Source organism: Cryptomeria japonica, chromosome 5 (assembly GCF_030272615.1).
Source record: "Cryptomeria japonica chromosome 5, Sugi_1.0, whole genome shotgun sequence".
Classification (NCBI taxonomy): Eukaryota; Viridiplantae; Streptophyta; class Pinopsida; order Cupressales; family Cupressaceae; genus Cryptomeria; species Cryptomeria japonica.
Window position 1 is genome coordinate 71,515,977 of NC_081409.1, and position 8,047 is coordinate 71,524,023.

Consider the following 8,047-nt stretch of genomic DNA (forward strand, 5'->3'; position numbering starts at 1 on the left):
AATTGGTTTGGAAATTGCAACTGGTAATCAGACTAGAGGCAATATTTTTCATTTGAATAACAGTGAAGAGGCATGCTTAATTGCACATATAGATGAAAGTTGGTTATGTCATAAGAGACTATGTCATGTAAACTTTGATTGCATGGTAAAAATCAGTACTTCTAAGGCAGTTAGAGATCTACCTAAAATTGTGAAACCTCATAATACAATTTGTAAGGAATGTCAATTTGGAAAACAAGTTAGAGCTAGTTTCAAAAGTATTCCAGAAAAATCCAATAATGCTCTTGATTTAATTCACACCGATTTATGTGGTCCAGCTAGAACTAGAAGCTTACAAGGTGATAGATATTTCATGCTAATTATTGATGATTATTCTAGAATGTGTTGGGCTACTTTTCTCAGAGAGAAATTAGAAGCACTTGGAAAGTTCAAACTATTCAAAGCAATGTTTGAAAATGAAACCGGTAAGAAAATCAAATGTTTAAGATCAGATCAAGGAGGAGAATTCACATCTAAGGACTTTAATACATTCTGTGAAGTGAATGGAATCAAAAGATAGTTATCAGCACCTCGGACACCACGGTAGAATGGAGTTGTTGAAAGGAAAAACAAAACTATCTTGGATGCAGCTAGAAGTATGTTATCAGAAGCAAATCTACCACATGTGTATTGGAGAGAGGCAGTTAGCACTATTGTCTATACATTCAACAAAGTTCACATCAAAGGTGAAACCAGTAAGACCCCTCATGAACTATGGTTTGGTAATACTCCTACTCTTAAGTATTTCAGAATTTTTGGAAGTAAATGTTATATTAGAAGAGATGAGTATATTTGTAAATTTTATCTTAGAAGTGATGAAGGAATATTTATTGGTTATTCATCTAAGAGAAAGCATATAGATGTTTTAATAAAAGATTGCAGAAAATTGTTGAGAGTACAAATGTAAAGATTGATGAACAATTCAGAGGAACTTCAAGGTATATAGACTTTGATCCGGTAATAGAAATTGTGACAAATGAACCTATACTGTATCCACCAATATAGAATGAAGATCCAATTACCCCAGTATCATCAGAAGATTCCACAATAATTGAAGAACAACAACAAACTAAGACACCCTGGTATGTAAGATTGAATCATTCTGAAGATCAGATAATTGGAAACAAATTTAAAGGAGTTATGACAAGAGGAAGATTGGAAAATGAAGAGGTATGTCTTATTTCTCAAATTGAACTATCATCAATCAATGAGACATGTGAAGATAAATTTTGGATTAAAGCTATGGAAGAAGAATTAGGACAAATTGAGAAAAATAATACTTGGACATTCGTTTCCCGACCTAAAGATAAAAATGTAATTGGAACTAAATGGGTATTTAGAAACAAACTTAATGAAGATGGTAAGGTTGTCAGAAATAAAGAAAGACTAGTGTGTAAGGGATATTCTCAAAAAGAAGGAGTTGATTACAATGAAACCTTTGCACCGGTAGCTAGAATTGAGGTAGTTAGATTATTATTGGCTTTTGCAGCTCACAAGGACTACAAAGTTTATCAAATGGATATTAAATGTGCATTTTTTAATGGAGATCTTGAAGAAGAAGTATATATTGAACAACCTGATGGATTTTCTTTGACAGATGACAATGATATGGTTTGCAGGTTAAGAAAAGCTCTGTATGGATTGAAACAAGCCCCAAGAGCTTAGTATGCAAGGTTGGATAAGTATCTTTTGAAGATTGGTTTTACTAAAGGAAATGCAGATAGCAATTTATATTACAAAGTAACTAATGATGACATCTTGATTATTGAAGTATTTGTTGATGATATAATCTTTGGAGGAGAAGATGGATTATGTAAGGAATTTTCTCTTGAAATGCAACAATAATTTGAAATGTCTATGATTGGAGAAATAAAATTCTTTTTAGGTTTGTAGATTTCTCAGACTGATAAAGGTATATTTTTGAGTCAATCCAAGTACTTGAAAGAATTACTAAAGAAATTTGGGATGGAGAACTCTAAACTAGTAAGCACACCTATGACTACAAATGACAAATTATCTCAAAGGGATGAATCTACACCTGTTAATCCAACTAGATACAAATCTATGATAGGAGGTTTACTATATTTAACACAAACCAGGCCTGATATTATGAATCCAGTATGTATTGTTTCTAGATTTCAGAGTAATCCTAGGGAAAATCATGAATCATCAGTAAAAAGGATTTTCTGGTACCTACAAGGCACAACAAATCTAGGATTATGGTATCCTAAAGATGAAAATTTTGATCTATGTGCATACATAGATGCAAATTGGGCAGGAGATATAGATGATAGAAAAAGCACCACTGGAGGAGCATTCTTTCTTGGAAAGAGATTAGTTTCTTGGTTGAGTAAGAAACAGAGTTGTACATCTTTATCAATAGCAGAATCAAAATATGTTGCAACAACAACTAACTATACATAGGTATTATGGCTTAAGCAAATGTTGAAAGACATAAAGGTAAAATGCAAGGAACCTATTACTATATACTGTGATAACACTGCAGCAATTGATATATCTAAGAATCCAGTATTACATTCTAAAACAAAACATGTTTCTATCAAACTAAATTTTCTAAGGGAAAAAGTTGAAGAAAAGGAAATAAAACTGGTTTATATGAATACTAAAGAACAACTTGCAGATATTTTCACAAAACCTTTGCCTAAGGAGACTTTTGAATATCTCAGAGATCAGCTTTGAGTCATACCACCACCAGTAGAGACTTAGATAATTGATGATTGTCATCAACTGGCAGAATTAAAAAGACAAATCTTTTATTCTGGTATTTGATGAGGAAGCTACTTCTCAGGGGGAGTAGTTGGTATATTGAATTGGTTGGTATTTTGTATTTGACTTTTAGTGACTTTGGCATTTGATGTCAAAGGGGGAAAGATATCTATGGAAAAACACATTATCTTTTTGGGGAGAGATTTTGAAATTGGTATGAGAGATTGGTATTGAAAATAAATCTTTGGATAAAAACATGTTACTCCCAGGGGGAGAAATGGAGATTGTTGGTTTTTGTATTTGGCATTTCTGTTTTGGCACTTTGATGGTTTTCCATCTTGTGTTGTCATCAATGCCAAAGGGGGATATTGTTGGTATTTTGGTATGGTTTTGTCATTGATGTCAACACCTACTAATACACCTACTTTGGAGATCCAACAACATTCACCGACAAGCAAGTAAATTGTGCAATAGTTACTAGTATATGGTTCACCGGCAGGATATTTTGTTCACTGATACCTGGAATGATATGGAAGACACTTGGTAATGTTGAAGACATTGTATGGACACTTTGTTTTGAAGAATTAATCATTGGTATATTCATATTTGCATATTTGCTTTTATCGGCAAATAGGTCTAGGTTATCTAGGGTTACACCGGCAGGTTTATCTTTTCCAGATCAGCATGACACGCTATGGAGATGATTTATTATTGTTGTAAATGCATTAAGCCGGCATGTTCAATCGGTTATTGCATCGGATATTATATTGTTTGTAAAATGTTTTTATTATAATATCTTGTAGAGCCGACCTACTAAAATTAGTCTTAGGGTATGGTATAAATGTAAGATCTTATTTGTAAGATCAAGTGTGGAATGCGAAAAAGAATTAAGTGAAGGTATATGTGAGATCAAGCAGGGATATACACGAAGACATCATTTGAAGGTGAAGTTAGGTTTTTGTAGAAGCATATCAGCATTACACCAGTACTGAATCCATCATATGAAGATGCTATTTTGTGTAGTACATTCTTATTGGATTTAACCATCCAACTATAGTAAGTGTGACTCCCATTTCGTGATTGAGCGGTGAGCTCTAGGCTGTTGGCCTTTCTGCATGTGCAGACCCCATTTATATACACTTACTATTTGCAGTAGTATCATTTGATTGTGGGTAAGGTTTCCCACCGTGGTTTTTCCCCTTACAAGGTTTCCATGTACAAATATTGGTGTCATGTGTTGTGGATGACTTTATGTTTATGTTTCATGCATTAATCCTTACCGGTATAGCAATTTACTGTTAACACTGTCTACCGACATACTTAACTAGTTTACCGGTATTAAGCATTAAGTTGGTTAATAAGTTTTTGGTTTGAATTTATTTGACAACTGATTCACCCCCCCCCCCCCCCCCCCCTCTCAGTTGTCTCCGGGACCTAACAATCCTTGCTTTCTCTTTCTGAAGTTTCTCTAACTTTTCCTCATAAACTGCCATTTCATGTTAAAAAACTCAGGTAAGTCCCGAAGAACCTATCATATTATCCACAATGTCATCTATCTCCTTATGTGTCTTCTTAATTTCCTCATCAATATCTTTAGTGAAGTGGTGAGGCTTGCAAGCTTCTCTATACAACTCCTTATATTCCAAAATTGTTGAGTTAAGTACTGGCAATAGTGAATCCATGTGCTCAATACAGTCTTTGGTTGTTTTCTCAAAGAATTCACCTTTCTCTTTATCTACTCTTTCCTTTATAGTTTCCTCATTTACCTTATCTATGGTTAGAACATTTTCAGCAATAAATTTGGACAATGCATTCAATTTACCTAAAGAATCATCAATGTGATCTATCTTACAGGTTGGTGCAGTCATCTTCAAAATAGGTAATGTGTCATCAATAGCCTTAAATGCTAAGGCATTGCTATCTATTGTTCTCTTAATTGAATCCAAAAGAACATCTGTTACATTAGTGGGTCTGAATTCTCCAGTGGATGTGCTTAGTTTTGCAATAGATTTCCTTTCAACAAATACTTGCCCAATTGCCTTAACTATTTCTTCCTTGTTTCCATCAATTGCTTCCTCTTTATTTACATTTTCTGTCTGTTTCTCACTCTGTGTTATTACCTCTGCTTCTTCTAGTTTTTCAATCTATGTAAGTACCTCTGCATCTGCCAATTTCTCTATCCCCAGTTTCTTAATGTTAGTTACCTTAGCCTCTACCGATATTTCAATGTTTTGAGAGTCAACAGTGTGTGTAGATGACTCAAAGATCTCACTATTCTTAACATTGGCTGCCTTAACCTTTGCAGTCTCTTTATCCACAACAATGTTAAAATCTTGTGTATCAACATTAATAGTCAAAATTATTTCACAATCCGGGTTAGTGTCATCATGTGTTACTTCTTCAGTTGCCTTATCTGGTTGACTGTTTGTATGTACCGGTGTATCTAAAGTTATTGGCGGAGTATCCTGTGTTGGTGGAGGAATGTTATTTGTGACCTTTATAATAGGTATACTACCAATTTTGCTTTTACCTTTGTCCTTTTGGTATACCTTCGCAAAATATTTATCCATTTTTTGTCTCTCCCTTTCCTCTTTCTTTTCTTTTTCAACAAAAATATGTCCCATTTGTCTGCAGTTTCATTAGCAATTTATTTTACTCTCCTAGCCATTAGGCTAACCTACGGTGCCCACTCACAAAAACTAACCAGTTTTCTTCATAAATTAGTTCATCAATTTCCTCTTTATAATTTACAAGGTGCACTTCCAGTAATGCTTCAACTTTTAACTTTTTATCTAATTCCATCACTGATATTCTTTTAGCCTCTAATCTTAGATACAAGTCATTCAATAGATCATCTACAACTTCAATCAAAAGCTTCTTATAGATGTCTAGATGCAAAATAATACTAGCCTCTATTGTCTCCTTGTCAAAATCTTTGAAGGAATGATAATATTTATTTACATTGCAAAGATTACCATCTTGAGTTATCTCATTTACCAGTTCCTCTAGTGTGAGGGTATCCGGTGTCTTAGGTTGTTTCTTCTTTGGAGTTAGTTTCTTCTTAGACTCCCTTATAGCCTTTTGTTTCTTCCTTAAAGTTCTAGTCCTTTTGGGAGAAGGAGAGGGTACCGGTGGGGTTTCCTCTTCTTCCTTTCAACTCTCTTGAACTCAACTGTTTTCCATTATCTGTATCCGAAGAAGTGACAACCAGTGAAACATGAGCTACCGGTTCCAATCCTTCCAGTTCACTATAAAATATACCACTCAAGTTCATTACATTTTCCTTAACCTCCTTAGCCATCTTGGATGCATCTCTGATAAATTTTTCTCTGCTTCTGCATTGAAACAACACTCTCAATGGTCTCAGCACTACCAAAAATTTCTTCAGATGGTTCCTTAGGTGCATCAAGAAGTTTTTTAGCATATGCTTCAAGAATATTTATATCAACTTCATAATCCATTTGTGTTATCCAAATATTTCTAGGAGTAACAACTTCCATCCATGTTTCATATCGTTTGATTACAAAGAAAAGTTTCTTATCATACTTGTACATAATGCTCTGTGGTATCCTTTCTCTATCCTTCATCTTAGTTTGGAATTTTTTGAAATAGCCTTCTATAATGTTATCACTATTAGAGCCCATATCGGTAATAGCTTCCATGATTTGTTTGCCTATCGGGATGTCATATCCAAAGTCCTTATGACAAATGTCGGGTATCTCTTTGGTAAAGTAAAGAATCAAACACACAAGTAGGCTGCCAAAATGGAATGTCCCCTTCTTGTCACCCTTAATCTTTTTCAGGTTATCAATCAGTTCATCCTTAAGCCATTCACAGATATCAATCCTAGCATTGTTCTTGACCATCTCATATGCACTATGAATACATAATATAGAAACTAAATTTAATCTGATTGCATGAGTTACTCTATAGCCAAGTACCATGCTCACATACCTCACATTGGCATCATTAATGTCATTAACCCTAAGAGATCTATTGTCAGATGTGGCTTTGGTTAGGTCCATAACACCCTTGTTAGGTATCTTCTTTATTTTGTTGGGCCTACTACCAGTTGAGGATAAACCAATAACTACCTTGATTGCTTCCTTTGATATTTTAAAAATAGAGTCTAGCCACATAAACTCTCCATGAAGTCTGCTCAGTACAAGATGAACTACCTCCTTCAGAAATTCAGGTATGTTCATAATTTCAACAAATCCTAAGTCTCCTACAATTTTGTGCTTCGGTTTAACCAAACCTTGTTCATCAGTAATAACATCATTGTACATGTTCTTTAAGTCATTAGTCCCTAAATTTTCTATGTTGCATTGAATGTAAATCCTTGGGTCTTTGACAAAAGCGACTCCCTTCAAAATTTGTGAAAAAGCTCCAATAGAATCATCTTGCTTGGCAATTTCAAGGATTATTTTAAATATGGGTCTAGGGCGCTTAATGTTTTCTACCACAGTAGGGTTTGCAATAAACTCAAGTACAAAAGATGAAGATGTCATTTTGATAGATAAATACCTCTTACTTGAAATCTTGAATGCCTGAAAAACACTTTGCTGCTTCGCCTTAGGATGCCTCTACTCAATTTCACTCTCTTCGAATGCTTGGATGCTTGGTAGTTTGAAATGAGGGTTTTCTGGTGCTTTATAATGAAAAAGTTCTTCAAAAACCACATTAAATGCTTGTCGGTTAAGTGAAATCTTAACATATCTGTCGGTAAAGAAGAAATGTGTCTTCTTACCATCAATCGAGGGTAGAATGCATGATTTTCAACTTGTTGCCATTCCCCCTAAGGATTATTCCTTAGTTAGATGAAGAATCTCCTATTTGTGGAGGGTTACTCTATTCTACCGATGTAGAGATAGATTCATCAACTCTCTGATCTCTCTTCTTAATCTATTGTTTTGAAAATTCTTTCTTTATTTCATTTACCTTTTCTTTTCCCTTCTCATTAGATCCTTTATTGTTTGTCAGTATAGTCTTGCTTCTACAAAATTTTGCAATATGCCCAATCTTGTTACATGCATAACAAGTTACATTATTCCTTTAAATAGCTTTTCCATATCCTTGACTGGTTTGTGTTCTGCATTGATTAGATAAATATCCAAATCTACCACAAACATAGCATTTTACATTCATTCTGCAATTTTCTAAATCGTGACCAACTTTATTGCATTTGGAACATTGACCGGTGGGTAAGTTTGTATTCTAATTATTTCTAAATCTGTACTAATTTTCTCTATGACCAAATTTGTTGCAATTAAAACATTTC